The 15,992-nt window shown below is 41.5% G+C and overlaps 1 protein-coding gene across 3 annotated transcripts in view; it reads right to left on the reverse strand.

Moving 5' to 3' along the window:
* The window catches only part of LSAMP (limbic system associated membrane protein), a 991,063-nt gene that overhangs the window by 395,275 nt on the left and 579,796 nt on the right, over positions 1 to 15,992 (reverse strand). The gene's annotated exons all lie outside the window — the stretch shown is intronic.

Raw genomic sequence — 15,992 nt, forward strand, 5'->3', positions numbered from 1 at the left:
CCAGATAGAATAAATGTGAATTTCAGAATAAACAATGGATAATTTTTTTTTAATTAACTTTTATTAAGCTTCAAGTGAACATTTACTATTCCAATCAGTCTGTCACATGTAAGTTTACATACATCTTACTCCCTTCTCCCACTTGCTCTCCCCCTATTGAGTCAGCCCTTTCAGTCTCTCGTTTCGTGCCAATTTTGCCATCTTCCCTCTCTCTCTATCTTCCCATCCCCCCTCCAGTCAAGAGTTGCCAACACACTCTCCAGTGTCCACCTGATTTAATTAGCTCACTCTTCATCAGCATCTCTCTCCCCCCCGCTGACCAGTCCCTTTCATGTCTGATGAGTTGTCTTCGGGGATGGTTCCTGTCCTGTGCCAACAGAAGGTCTGGGGAGCATTGCCGCCGGGATTCCTCTAGTCGCAGTCAGACCATTAAGTATGGTCTTTTTATGAGAATTTGGGGTCTGTATCCCACTGATCTCCTGCTCCCTCAGGAGTTCTCTGTTGTGCTCCCTGACAGAGCAGTCATCGATTGTGGCCAGGCACCAACTAGTTCTTCTGGTCTCAGGATGATGTAGGTCTCTGGTTCATGTGGCCCTTTCTGTCTCTTGGGTTCTTAGTTGTTGTGTGACCTTGGTGTTCTTCATTTTCCTTTGCTCCAGGTGGGTTGAGACCAATTGATGTATCTTAGATGGCCGCTTGTTAGCATTTAGGACCCCAGACGCCACATTTCAAAGTGGGATGCAGAATGTTTTCATAATAGAATTATTTTGCCAATTGACTTAGAAGTCCCCTCAAACCATGTTCCCCAGACCCCAGCCCCTGCTCCGCTGACCTTTGAAGCATTCATTTTATCCCGGAAACCTCTTTGCTTTTAGTCCAGTCCAATTGGGCTGACCTTCCTTGTATTGAGTGTTGTCTTTCCCTTCACCCAAAGCAGTTCTTATCTACTGATTGATCAATAAAAAACCCTCTCCCTCCCTCCCTCCCTCCCCCCTTCGTAACCACAAAAGTATGTGTTCTTCTCAGTTTTTTCTATTTCTCAAGATCTTATAATAGTGGTCTTATACAATATTTGTCCTTTTGCCTCTGACTCATTTCGCTCAGCATAATGCCTTCCAGATTCCTTCAAAACAATGGATAATTTTTTAGTATAAGTTGTTCCAGGTATTACATGGGACGTAATCTGGCAACCCCAGGAATAGAACCACTCCTGTTGAAGCCCAGCGTAGATCAGCTAACTTACAGGCAAGTGAGAAATAAAGAATAATTATTGTTTTATGCCCCTGCATTTTGCATTTTGCAGTAGTTTGTTCAACAGCAATAGTTATTGATACATATTGTGAAAGGGCAACCACCTAGAAATACTATTACTTCTCATTAATTTCTGTAATCTGGATTCCTAAAGATGCTTGGCTTCTGTCCTTTCCAAGGCAAGGTTATCTTGCTTTTCCTTTGATTCTGTGAGCTCGTCCATATTCTCCCAATGAATTTTCTCGTTTTACATAAAACTAGCATGTCAATTTCTCTTGCTTAGTTAAAGAACCCTAACTGTAAGTTAGAAAGCAGTCAAAATACAGGGAAGCTTTGAAGAGAGACCTTTTCATAGAAATAAATGGTGTTCTTTGGGTTTCCACATAACCAGCTTAGTCAGATGTTAGACATTGGTTCTTATCTGTCTGTACACATTGCTTTAAAATTATCCTAGGTCTACCAGACCATCTAATTCTAGCTGTGAATGTCTTAAGGACTTTATCCTTGGTCTCTAACTGACCAACCAACAGAAAGAAATAAATCAGTTCCAGAGCGGGGGAGAAGAGTGGTCAGTTGGCTTATTCCTTAACCTCAAATAATTGGCAGTTATTACTTGCATTCAGATCAAAATGTCATCCTTAGTGGTACAAATTAGCAACAAATTAATCTCATTAGTTATCGTTCATTTGAAGCTGAGGCAAGGTCTATGTGTACGGTGTATGTGGGGTGCAGTGGGGATAAAACACTCTCAACTCCCTTATTCCGTGACTTTTTTTGGTACAGCTAGAGAATCTTAAGCCCTACCTTTTGCCATATACAATAGGATATGGAAAAGCATGGCATGTCTATACAAGAGTTTTGGGTTCAGAAATCTATACAAAGTTTTTTAAGCTGCACTTGGCTTTTTTTTAATCCAAGGATTCAAAAATAAGAATAAAAATATACAATATAACACATAAATGCCATCTTGTGAAACATCAAACATCCATCCAGCCTAGCATTTTGCTTCTGAAAATGCTACTAAAACATGTTTTGTTGCATGGTGTGGTAATTTCCAGGATGGATGATGAGATTGGAAAATGAAGCCCAGTGCCCTGGATTGAGCACCAGGAAATTTTGATCCTGCCCCGCCACTAACTCATAATGCCGTTCAGTGTTCTCTATTTGCTTTTGAATCCCCATCTTCAAGCACACCGTAGGAGCTTAACAAATTCCAAATGAATCAATGAATGAATTAATGGTACCCACCATACTCAAAATTAATGATAGATCATTTAAATCTCTCTGAGCCTCAATTTCCTCACCTGGCAGTTGGAGGTAATTTCAAGGGTTGATAGTAGATAACATTATAGGATTGATATTAGGGCCAAATAAGATAATGCATGTGAACTTGTTCAGTAAACTGTAGAAGGTTCTACAAGAGTAACTATTAATTACGACATGCTACAACTAGCTAATAAAGCAGTGTTAGCTTAACCCCTCATGAGATAACATGATATAACAGCTCATGCATTTTTATGCCTAATGGCATTCTAGTTAAATCTTTGCAGATGCTATTATTGCCAAAAGGTGTAGGTAATTACTACAATTCCCAACTAATCACTAATGTTGGAATTAACAATAAAACACCCCAAAGATATATATATTGAGTTCTAAACTACAAATGGGACAGTCATATCAATATGTTTAGCCCTTTAGTCAATCAATGTCTAGGCATTTATACCTTACAATAAAGAGTAACAAGGATGCGAGAGTACACAACCACAAGTGAAATAAGTTCCACTAAAATTTCTAGAAGCTTAACTCTTGAACTACCAAGAAAAATCTTTCCAAATAAAATTTTGTCACTTTTAAATAATTTATAAATCCCAATAAAAGAGAGGTCTTCTTTTGTTTTCCCCCACGTGTCTGTCAGTTTGTCATAGTGTGGGGCTTGTGTGTTGCTGTGATGCTGGAAGCTATGCAGGATACTAGCAGGGTCACTCATGGAGGACAGGCTTCGTCTCAGCTTCCAGACTAAGGCAGACTAGCAAGAAGGGCCGAGGAGTCTACTTCTGAAAAGTATTAGCCAGTGAAAACCTTATGAAAAGCAGCGGAACACTGTCTGATATAGTGCTGGAAGATGAGCCCCCCAGGTTGGAAGGTGCTCAAAAGATGGCTGAGGAAGAGCTGCCTCCTCGAAGTAGAGTCCACCTTAATGACATGGATGGAGTAAATTTTGGGGGACCTTCATTTGCTGATGTGGCACAATTCAAAAAGAGAAGAAACAGCTGCAAACATCCATTAATAATTGGAACATGGAATGTATGAAGTATGAATCTAGGAAAACTGGAAATCATCAGAAATGAAATGGAACACATAAACATCGATATCCTAGGGATTAGTGAGCTGAAATGGACTGGTATTGGCTATTTTGAATCAGACAATCACAGAGCCTACTATGCCGAGAGTGACAACTTGAAGAGGAATGGTATTGCATTCACTGTCAAAAAGAACATTTCAAGATCTATCCTGAAGTACAGTGCTGTCAGTGATAGGATAATATCTATATGCCTACAAGGAAGACCAGCTTCTCGTATTATTTGTTCAGCATACAGATTAAATAGGTATGGTGAAAGAATACAATCCTGACACACACCTTTCCTGACTTTAAACCAATCAGTATCCCGTTGTTCTGTCTGAACAACTGCTTCTTGATCCATGTAAAAGTTCCTCATGAGCACAATCAAGTGTTCTGGAATTCCCATTCTTCACAGTGTTTTTGATAGTGTGTTATGATCCACAAAGTCCAATGCCTTTGCATAGTCAATAAAACACAGGTAAACATCCTGCTGGTATTCTCTGTTTTCAGCCAGGATCTATCTGACATCAGCAATGATATCCCTGGTTCCACGTCCTCTTCTGAAACTGGCCTGAATTTCTGGCAGTTCCCTGTCGATATACTGCTGCAGCCGTTTTTGAATGATCTTCAGCAAAGTTTTGCTTGCGTGTGATATTAATGATATTGTTCTATAATTTCCACACTCGGTTGGATCACCTTTCTTGGGAATAGGCATAAATCTGGATATCTTCCAGTCAGTTGGCCAGGAAGCTGTCTTCCATATTTCTTGGCATAGACGAGTGAGCACCTCCAGCACTGCATCTGTTTGTTGAAAGATCTCAATTGATACTCCATCAATTCCTGGAGCCTTGTTTTTCACCAATGCTGAACAAATAATATGAGAAGCCGGACTATATGAAGAAGAACAGGGCATCAGGATTGGAGGAAGACTCATTAACAACTTGCATTATGCAGATGACACAACCTTGCTTGCTGAAAGTGAAGAGGAATTGAAGCACTTACTAATGAACATCAAAGACCACAGCCTTCAGTATGGATTATACCTCAACATAAAGAAAACAAAAATCCTCACAACTGGACCAATGAGCAACATCATGATAAACGGAGAAAAGATTGAAGTTGTCAAGGATTTCATTTTACTTGGATCCACGATCAACACCCATGGAAGCAGCTGTCAAGAAATCAAAAGACGCATTGCACTGGGCAAACCTGCTGCAATGGACCTCTTCAAAGTGTTGAAGAGCAAAGATGTCACCCTGAAGACTAAGGTACGCCTGACCCAAGCCATGGTATTTTCAACCACATCATATGCATGTGAAAGCTGGACAATGAATAAGGAAGACTGAAGAAGAGTTGACTCCTTTGAATTGTGGTGTTGGCGAATAATATTGAATATACCAGTGACTGCCAAAAGAACAAACAAATCTGTCTTGAAAGAAATGCGGCCAGAATGCTCCTTAGGGGCAAAGATGGTGAGACTGCATCTTACATACTTTGGACATGCTGTCAGGAGGGATCAGTCCCTGGAGAAGGACATCATGCTTGGCAGAGTGCAGGGTCAGTGGAAAAGAGGAAGGCCCTCAAGGAGGTGGATTGACACAGTGGCTGCAACAATGAGCTCAAGCATAACAACGATTGTAAGGATGGCACAGGACTAGGCAGTGTTTCGTCCTGTTGTGCATAGGGTTGCTATGAGTCAGAACCAACTAGACGGCACCTAACAACAACAACAAGGAAGACCAGTTAATATGACTATTATTTAAATTTGTGCATTAACTACTAAGGCCAAAGATGAAGAAATAGATTTTTATCAGCTGCTGCAGCCTGAAATTGATAGAACATACAATCAGAATGCATTGATGATTACTGGTGATTGGAATGCGAGAGTTGGAAACAAAGAAGAAGGACCAGTAGTTGGAAGATATGGCCCTGGTGATAGAAACAATGCCAGAGATCAAATGATAGAATTTTGCAAGACCAATGACTTCTTCATTGCAAATACCTTCTTTCACCAACATAAATGGTGACTATTTTTTATACACATGGACCTCACCAGATGGAACACACAGGAATCAGATTGACTACATCTATGGAAAGAGACGATGGAAAAGTTCGATATCATCAGTCAGAACAAGGCCAGAGGCTGACTGTGGAACAGATCATTAATTGTTCCTATGCAAGTTCAAGATGAAACTGAAGAAAATCAGAGCAAGTCCACGAGAGCCAAAATATGACCTTGAGTATATCTCACCTGAATTTAGAGACTATCTCAAGAATAGATTTGACGCATTGAACACTAGTGACCGAAGACCAAACAAGCTGTGGAATGACATCAAGGACATCAGCCATGAAGAAAGCAAAAGGTCATTGAAAAGACAGGAAAGAAAGAAAAGACCAAGATGGATGTCAGAGGAGACTCTGAAACTTGCTCTTGAGTATCGAGCAGCTAAAGCAAAAGGAAGAATTGACGAAATAAAAGAACTGAACAGAAGATTTCAAAGGGCCTCTAGAGAAGAGAGAGTAAAGTATTATAATGACACGTGCAAAGAGCTGGAGATAGAAAGCCAAAAAGGAAGAACACCCTCAGCGTTTGTCAAGCCGAAAGAACTAAGAAAAACTTCAAGCCTCGATTGCAATAGCCTCACTCACCATAGTGCTCTAAGATGCAGTGGCATTTTACTGCATTGGCCAAAGGTAGAAGCTGAGTAAGACATACTCTTTTGGGCCTTTGTGATTTACTTGCTGACATTCTCAAGCGGCCCTGTGAGTCCCTGTCAGTGGTCCAGGAGTCAGATTTACACCAAAACAGTCCCTACCGACCCGCCCAGACAGCGGCTACCACCAAAAGGGATGTTGGGTCAGAAGCTCTAAGAAACTCAAAACACAGTGTCCATGGGACAATGAAGTATTATGCAGCTCACTTATATACCATCCATGGGTATATGTGTTCTTACTGTGATACATGTGTGCCATGAATATCTGCATCTACCTAAGATTTCCTGAAAACCAAACCCACTTCCATCAAGTTGATTCTGACTCATAGTGACTCTATTGGACAGAGTAGAATTGCCCATAGGGCTTCCAAGGCTGTGATCTTTACAGAAGCAGACAGCTACATCTTTCTTCTACAGAGGGGCTGGTGGGTTCAAACTGCCAACCTTTTGGTTAGCAACTGAGTGCTTAACTACGGAGCAACCAGGGATTCTTAAGATTCTCTTAGTCTACCTAAAAAGAAGGTATATTATATTGGGATTTTTCTATATTGATTAAATGTGTAGAACCATCCCAGAACCTAAGTGTGTGGGTTGTCTTAGAAAGAGGACAAATTATCTAAGTGCCAATATGCCCATTCCTGGCCAGCTAAGGTTGTCCATTATTGCCAGTTTTTATTTCTTTAACAGAAGTGCCAGTAGGAAGTTATCATGAAAATAGTAAGAATAGTTACTATACCATTTTCAAAATGGCTTACTGTTCATCTCATTTCTTTGTTTCATCTTTGGAATCAGAACTATGTAGAGATAACTATGGAATTTGTATGAAACCCTTAAACTTAATGATTTCATGCCCATATTATTAGCCTAAATTCTATTGTTTTAGTTGCTTAAGGCGTATAGTGTTCTTTGTGTGTACGGAAGGAGGTAGATTCTAATAGAAACCAACTAGGGTGAACTCAAGCATACCTAGAACACATGGAAATAATAAAAGTCCTTTTCTGCCATTGATCAAGGGCCCAGAAGACTGAATACTTAGACCAAGAATAGGATTCACAGAAGGATTTAGAAATTTTTTTCCCCTTGCATTACCCCTATTCAAGGCTTACCATGAACTATCACAAAGAGAATGTGCAGCGTTCATATTATTTCCTTCTAAACAAAAAGTTATGAGGTTACCATTGTGAATTGATTCATACATTCATGTAAATTACAATGTTTTCAAAAATCATATATGACAGTAGAGAGAGTAGTAATTGCTGCAAGTGTTAAACCTAGCTACAAGAGATAGAATGCTTTCAGCAATTCCAAGAAGGTTTAAAAAATCCAGAGATGTAAATAAAATTGTGCAGGGTCTGTGGGAGAAAAGTGTCAAAACCAAAAACCTCTAATTAATGAATTTGAGTTGGATTCCTCTTTCTTAACGTTGCTTGCCCTCTGTTGGAGGTGGCAAGTGAACAATTAAATAATGCAGGAAGACACAAATGAGTAGAAAAGTGAGAAGAAATAAAAAAGATAATGATGATGATAGTAACATCTGTGATAGCATGACACGATACTGTTAAAACAGTGGAATATGCCTTGTCATTCTGTCTTGGAAGTACAGCCAGAATGCTCCTTGGAAGCAAGGATGGTGAGACTGTGTCATACATACTTTGGACAGGGATCAGTCCCTGAAGAAGGACATCATGCTTGGGAAAATACAGGGTCAGCGAAGAAGAGGAAGACCCTCAACGAGATGGATTGACACAGTGGCTCCAACAATGGGCTCAAGCATAATAATGATTGTGAGAATGATGCTGGACCGGGCAGTGTTTCGTTCTGTAGTATGTAGGGTCACTATGAGTCGGAACCGACTAGACAGCACTTAACAACAACATGCCTTGTCATATTTGACCCATGCGTATTCTTGTGCAATACATCAGGCAGGTATTATCACCCTTCTTCTACCATGTTCGTTTGAAAGCTGAGCCTCCGTGAGATCCATTCTCTTGGCCAAGGTCACAAAACTAGAAAGTAAAAGTACTGCAGCTCAAAGCCAGCTTTTCTGACTATGTCAGGAGGATCCAAGGAAGGCATTGACATTTCATGAACTAGATTATTTATCTCTGAGATGTGAGTTGCTGCCATACTGATTGAATTAAATAGTTGCCAAGATAACCAGGGCACAGCTAGAGATAAGAAAGTCTGGGTAGGTAGTTGTCCTTCCCAACTGATGTACCACTGACGTACAGGGGCTACAGGGGCTGGGTTTACTGGAGCTAGTTTTCTTTGCATTATTCTGTTTCAAAGTTATATGATAAAGGATTTGCTTTCTGGTTTGGAGAGGATTTTTTTTTTTTTAATAATGATATTATTAATATCTGAAACTTGGAAAGCTTTTATTATTTCACAATGGAAATTGGAGCCATCCTCACAGGCCTGTATCACCTTTCCTTTCCTTCAATTTGGTCAATGCAGAATGGGATTTTTATCTCTCAAGAGAATGAATGGTGTGGTGGCGTGGGGAGGAATACTGCATCTCTGCCTCCACAAATGACCTGAATGGGTGAGTCTCTTGTTAACCCTGACCTGGATGTAAAGTTAAGCATAGAGGGACCTCAGGCCCCACTAGTTTGCTCAGAGTCCTAGGCATGTTATTGAGAAATGTCAAAGATTTCTCTTCTCTTCCTTCTGCATCCCGCCGTGGCGTTTTAGGCAAGCCTCCATGTGCTAAGGAAACCCATGCTGCCTATCAAAACCCCCACACCTAGCTCCCAGTGCCACACATAGACATGCACAACACCTGCGTTCAGGCAAGCTGATCTATTCTTGCAAAAAGCAGTCTCTCGGCACCACGCCACGAGGCCTGAGCAGTCTAGCGAATGATTTCTGAGGCAGCTGTGACCCTCCATGGCCATGTTTGTATCCATCTCTCACAACGCTTGCACTCATACAACATGATGTGTCCACTGACCCTTTCTTCCAACAAGATGGTTTTAACTACAAGTGAAACTTTGGGTTCATCTAGAGAAAAACTGAATGCTGGGAAAATGGGGCTGGGTAGAGGGAGAAAGTGATGCAGATTGACTCAGGACGGGTCCGAATTAGCTGCACTTCCACGAGGCGAGCCAGGAGGAATTTCTCTGGCTCTGTGCTGCGTCTGTATCATGTTTGGAATTGCCCTCGTAGCCACCAGAAGTAGTAAACTATCCACATGGCTTTGGTGGGAACTCTCTATAAAAACTGCAGACAGTGAGCATAAGAGGAAGGAAGTGAGCATCACTCACATTTCTGCCCCCATCTCTGTCCTGTCACAGCACATGAGGCAGATTATTCGGCTATTAGAGCAGGAATGGAGCCCCTGGGTGGTGCAAACACTTGGCTGCTAATAAAACGGTTAGAGGTTCAAGTACGCCCAGAGGTGCCTTGGAAGAAAGGCCCTATGGTCTACTTCTGAAAAATCAGCCATTGAAAATGCTCTGCTGCCTAGGTCTACTCTGACGCATGGTGTCACCCTGAGTTGGAGTCAACGCCATGGCAACTGAACTGCAGGAATCAGGAAGAGGCAGTCATGGTCATCACGGCTCTGATGCCCAGTCAGTCCTCTAGTCCACCTGGATTCAGCTGACTAAAGGCTCCTTACGTGATGGCCACAGGCTTGTTCTCAATAAGCCACAGGCTGCACAAGGAGGAGGGACACACTGTCGCAGTAAGTGGGATGCTTGCGTTATCACTTCCAAACAGCTCCAGATGGACTAAGAGAGCCAGGCCTGCTGGCCACCAGGAGGGTTCTCCATTCTGAGCCCACACCTCTTCCTTTTCAAGCAATGGGGAAGGGTAAGCCGATCCCTCTGTCTGTTAACTTCCCACCTTCCCTCTGGCCTCAGACAAGTCACTTAACCTCATTGGAAAATGAAATGCCCCTCAGAGACTTTGGCAATTGAGAATGTTGGATTTCCATGAATAAAACTTACTTAACCCCATCACCCCAACACGAAAGCAAAATGCCTAGCCTGACATGGTTTCTCATTAGTTGTACGTTAAGGGAGTGAATGAATAACTTACTGGATTTTAATACCATGAGTAAAATTACACAGAAACGACTAGGGGAACTCAGGGCCACTTGCGACTCCTTTGCTCTCTTAGCCTTTTGCTGAACGCTGTCTTCATTAATTACACAGCCATCACGTTTCTCCTGAGGGTAAAATACCCCAAGTGGTTCAAATCCAAACTGCAAACTTCTAGTTATTTGTCCTCCCTCTGATGATGAGAGGTTGTATGACAGAACATAATATCAGTATTTTTCCATGTCACATAAATTAAATGTATGCCCAGAGTAAGTTTAAGTTTAAAAGCCAATCTTCCTCCATTAGAGGAAATATAAGAGAATGCAAAACCTCTCCTCTCTGTCAACTTTTCGTGAAGCTCCATACATTATGTGTTGCCTTATGCTGGCCCCCCAATAGCTTTGGGAGTCAGATCACGTTTCAGGTATAAGCCAGCTGGTGCCATCCATTTAAGGGAAAACAGCTACATAAGTGAGCAAAATTCTAATCACTAAGTCTAATTACAAAGTAGAGTAAATTATTATAAATGTTTTAAAAAGTGTCTTAAAACATTGTAAAAAAGAAAAAGTATCAACCAAACAAAGCTGGTACGCTGGTAGTTGACAACCCTGCTTGGGATTAGGGAATTCACACGTGTAAACGTCATATGCTGTGGGTATTTCTGACATGTGAATCCAGCATTCAAAACATTATAACCTTTCTCATTCAATCAGATGCTAAACTGTTCGACTCAAAGCACACCGTAGTTTACAGGTTCTAATGGGAGTAATAGGAACGTTTCGCTTATACTAGACCGAAGGGAACGTCTTCATAGGGCTCCATTAAAATTGTGACAATTAGTCAGAGGAAGGAAAAGGCGGTGGGAAAATGACAGAGTGCCACTTTACATGGATGCGTGTATTTCCCCCAAGTCCCTGGGTGGTGCAAGCCCGCTCCACTGCTAACTGAAAGGTTGGCAGTCCAAGTCCAGTCAGAGACACCTCAGAAGAAGGGCCTGGCGAACTACTTCCAAAAACTCAGCCGTTGAAAACCCTGTGGAGCACAGCCCTGCTCTGACACACGTGGGGCTACCGCAAGTTGGAACTGACCAGATCAAACTGGTACCGGTGTATTTCCCAAACGTGGATCTATGCTCTTCTACTTAACCCCTTTGCTAAAATATTTTTAAAATGCTTCACATTCTTGAAATCACAATGCAAAACCGAAGACAAACACATTAAATCTAATTTTGGCTTCCAAGCTAGCTGTCTGCCTCGACCTGTCTTACATTAGTTGTGTGTGTGCTCTGTCAGGGCGCCGTGGGTCTAGTCCCTCTGCCTCCTTGTTGGATGGATGAGTGTGCTGGTACCATCCAGAGCTCTTCAGAATGGCGTTCCCAATGTATTGTCCATGATGTCCTCTGATATTGTGGAAGGTGCTGTTAGTGCTCACCAAGTATCTGTGTGCTTCTCTACATTCCCCAACTTCCTGCAGTTAGTTTGGAAACATATAACTGGGCTCCGGCCAATAATATCTTAGAGAAGGTGAGGCAAACTATATCCAGGCCTACCCTTAAAAAGAACGTGGGTGTTGCTCCAGCCTTTTCCTACCTTGCCATAGCGCCCAAGGGGCTGGGGGATCCAAGTGGCCTAGTGGCTGGTAGCAGAAGGCTGCTTGACCTGGATTGGACTGCGTGAGCCACGAGAGTTCAGGGATGTCTGCTGTGGCAGCTAACGTTAATTACCCTTGCTGAAATACCACTAAGAAGAGCAAACATTTCAACTTTTATTTAGATGTGTGCTGGCCTGAAGCTGGAGAGTGGAATGATGTCCTCTCAGGGTCCCTCATATTTCATGATTAAGACAGTTGAATGAAATCCTCTTCTCCATTCAGTGAAGATTGATTTGGTTGTTGCTAATTACTACACAAACAATCTTCTGGTCTGCTCATCCATTTCTTTTTGATTTTCTGGCCAATTACAGCCTCCTGCCTGACATTGGCCATTGCCTATAAGAGGTGTGGGGACCTGTCCTCTCTTCCACCAGTACCGAAGACACAGTGCAGAGTCAGAAATGGAGGCCAGTGCCTACTTCTGTGTCTCACTTTGGTCTCTGCCAACTATTACGAGTTACCTACCTCATGCCTGTCTCTGATCATACAGTTTTGGTGTTAAGAACCTGAAAGTGCTTGTTTCCAGAGCCCTGATAACTGTAAGCCATCTGCCCTGGGACTCTGGCATTCTCAAGTTCGAATTTTGTAAATAAACGTAAGATGAACAGCGTGGAAGCAAGTGCTCTACACAAACCACGTGAAGCCAGTTTAAAGGAATGTGATTGGAATTAGCAGAATGGCATTTCTCATCAAGGGAGTCACAACCTCGTTCATAACTATAGAGGTAATGAAACTGTACCAGATATTTCTAGAAATGGCCTGAGGAACGAAAAATGCTTAGTTTGTATTCCAGGTACTATAACCAAGCTTCACTCTGGTTGCATATGCTTGCTAGTAAAATAGCACAGCTGCCAGGAAATATCTGAGTCCTGAGTTATATTTTTGGCTTTCCCTCTGTCTTGGTGTTTTTTGTACCTGCAGGGTTTTTTTTCCCCACCCCCATCCCCACAGGCTAGAGGAGGAGGACATTAAGGGAACTATTTAAGGAAGCTGTTATATAACCAACGCTAGGACTCAGGGACCTCTGTATTGGTTTCCTTCACTTAAATATAAAATAATAGATTACCAGAACAAATATGGTTTCTAACATGGGTTGAGTCTGTCCTCAGCTTTTTCGTAGTGAAACAGTCCTGTATTTGCCGTTTTGCAGGTCTCATTATTACAAAATCACTTCTTCATAAGAAAACATAAAGGAATTTCACTGAATGTATTTCCAGTAAAGTAATTATTTTTAAGGCCAACTAGGGAGAACTTCAGGATAATAGTGAGGGGGACATACTGAAAATGTGTGACTCTGAATAGAAAATAAGATCTGACCCACATAAGTGAACAGCCTTATCTAAGAGCAGCCCCACTCACTAAACAACAGGGAACACAGGCTATAGGATCCCTAGATTTTGATTCCCACACTTCTTCTGACTCCCAGAAGGGCTCCTCCGTGACACAAAATCTCTCCATACCTCAGTGTCTTCATGTCTAAAAGGAGAAAAAGAACATATGCCAATTTTCTAGATCCCAGGATGGATACAAGGATTAACTAAATCAAGTAAGGAAAGTATATTTATCTGTGCTTAGAATATTTTCTTTTAAGCGTTCTTTCTTTTCAGAGAGCTCATATGGAAGAGAAAATTGAGGCAGGATTGTATGGTAACAGGACTGGCATTTATTTGTGGCTTGCAGAAAGTGTCCCGTGACTGTGTAGTTATACTTGGCCTAGCACAAGTTATAACGCTAATTAGGGAGTCCCTGCGTAGTACAAATGCTTAATGCTCTTAGCTGCTCACAGAAGGGTTGGAGGTTTGAGGCCATTCAGAGGGTCCTTGGAAGAAAGTTCTGATTATACGCTTCTGAAAAATCAGTCACCGAAAACCCTATGGAGCACAGTATTCTGACATACAGACGGTCACTGTAAGTCAGAATCAACTGGACAGCAACTGGCAGGAGACTTAGGGACTGATCTTTACAGTGTGCTTATGGGCCAATAACATCTCCCCAACTCCAGTGGTATAGGTTTATAATATCTATTGAGAAGAGGGCTTAGAAAATCAATTAAATTGAGCTGGGTCCAAACAGTACCGTGTCTACTGCTCCCCCATATCCATGAACTTAAGAAGTCGTGGGTCTACAGTCAAAAGTAGAGTGGGATGAATGCTCTGACAAAAGGAACTTAACTCAGATATGCCTGGGAACTTATGAGCGTGGGAACAACCTCTTTCAAGACATATTTCTAGAGCATAGGTTAATGGCTAGACACTGAACTCTAAAGCCAGGCAAGGTTCTGATCCCGGTTCCTCAATTCACTACCTGTTTAATCTTGAGCAGAAATTTAACCTTTCTTTGGCTCAGTTTCCTCATCTGCAGAATGGGAAAATTAACCTATCTCAAAGGATTTTAAAAGTATTGAATGAGAAAATACATGTGAAATGCTTTACATGATGCCTGGAACATAGCAAGTGCTTACAATAAATGTCATTGATCTCTGAACACGCTAGTGCTACTTGATTGGAATATCAAGCACAGAAGTTTAAATATTTTCTGGAACAAAAGTAGGAATAAGTAAATGAATGTATCAATAAAGGCCAGAAAAACTCTCTCTGAAACTGTATTTTGGGGAGATAATGGATGAACAGTGACTTGTATTTCATCTGTGATGTCTCTGGAGAGCAGATTAGAACATTTAAGCAGTGTTTATTTCTTTACCATTAGGATACCTTGAGTGCCTTCTTTCTGTTTCTAATGATGTCTGCGCTCTAGATAAGATCCTAGCTTCTGTTCTCTGAGATATATACTACAGTTGCTTAGCACTCCCACTTTTAATTGAAGGCAATTCATTTTGCACAGAAGCACAAGTCAGAAAGGCAAGGGAGGGCACTGGAAAAGAAGTGTTGTCCAAATGTTTGCATTTTCTTTATGTCATAAGTCTAAAGACAGAGGCCTTCCCTTCCATCAGGCAACTACAGTCGAATAACTTCTCCTTTGTGCAATTAAAATACCAGCCTTAAGTCAGCATCAGAACATTTTGCAAAACACTTACTTCAGGTTTTCATGACAGAGAGAAAGAAACAAAGCAAAAAACTTCATTTGATGCTGTTCCAAGGTCTTCCTTTCTTTCCTGCTAGTGTTTGAAATAGCCTATTTTTAAAAGTGTCTTCAGAGAAGCACAGACATACAGAATTGGAAGTCTGTACCTAGAAGCATCTTTTGGGGTTGAGAAACGTAAGCTACTGTAAAAGCTCAACAAGACATGCTGAAATAATTAAATCTTTTAGAAATGATTGAACTGGATGTTTTCAAATAAGCAGATCTACATTTGTCATTCTGAATTCTTTTTACAGAAAGATGGCGTTTCTCCCCCCCACTTAGGTAATTAAAAATAGACACCTGGCAACCGCTCATTATCAAACATTTCCTCACATTGACAATATATATACATATATATATTTAGGCACTGACACCTTATTTGCAAACTTTCATCCTTCAAAGGAAGTCTTTCTCCAGGAGTTATTATTCACTATACGAGTGTGGGATTAGAAGGCATCACCTGAAGCCTAAGTAACGTGTTCAAAGCACAGCGTGCCTCTCCCTTGGTGGCTGGGCTCCAGTCCCTGCATTATAGGTAGATGCTGAGCACCTATAAAACTGAACGGTTGACGAGACACTAGGGTTTGGTGGAAGAACTGTTGCTCCTTAGAACTTTGCTTCTCTTATGAATATCATTGTCTCAATTTATTTTAATGCAATGAGTGGGAGAGAGGGTGGGGATAAAATCCATATACAGAACCCTCTATCTTACAGCCCTGCTGGTTTGCACATCACAAAAAGAGGCACAGGAAAACCTTTGAGAGTTTGGAGCCTGCTGCGTGAGAGAGATAAAAGTAGAAACAGCAAATTGGCTGCAATACGAATGGCAGGTGCATTTGTTCACTGGAGGCAAGCTGGCAATTTACTTTTCCATGACCAGCTTGTCTCTCACAAGTTCACCTTTCAAAG

This window comes from Elephas maximus, chromosome 1 (assembly GCF_024166365.1).
Source record: "Elephas maximus indicus isolate mEleMax1 chromosome 1, mEleMax1 primary haplotype, whole genome shotgun sequence".
Lineage (NCBI taxonomy): Eukaryota > Metazoa > Chordata > Mammalia > Proboscidea > Elephantidae > Elephas > Elephas maximus.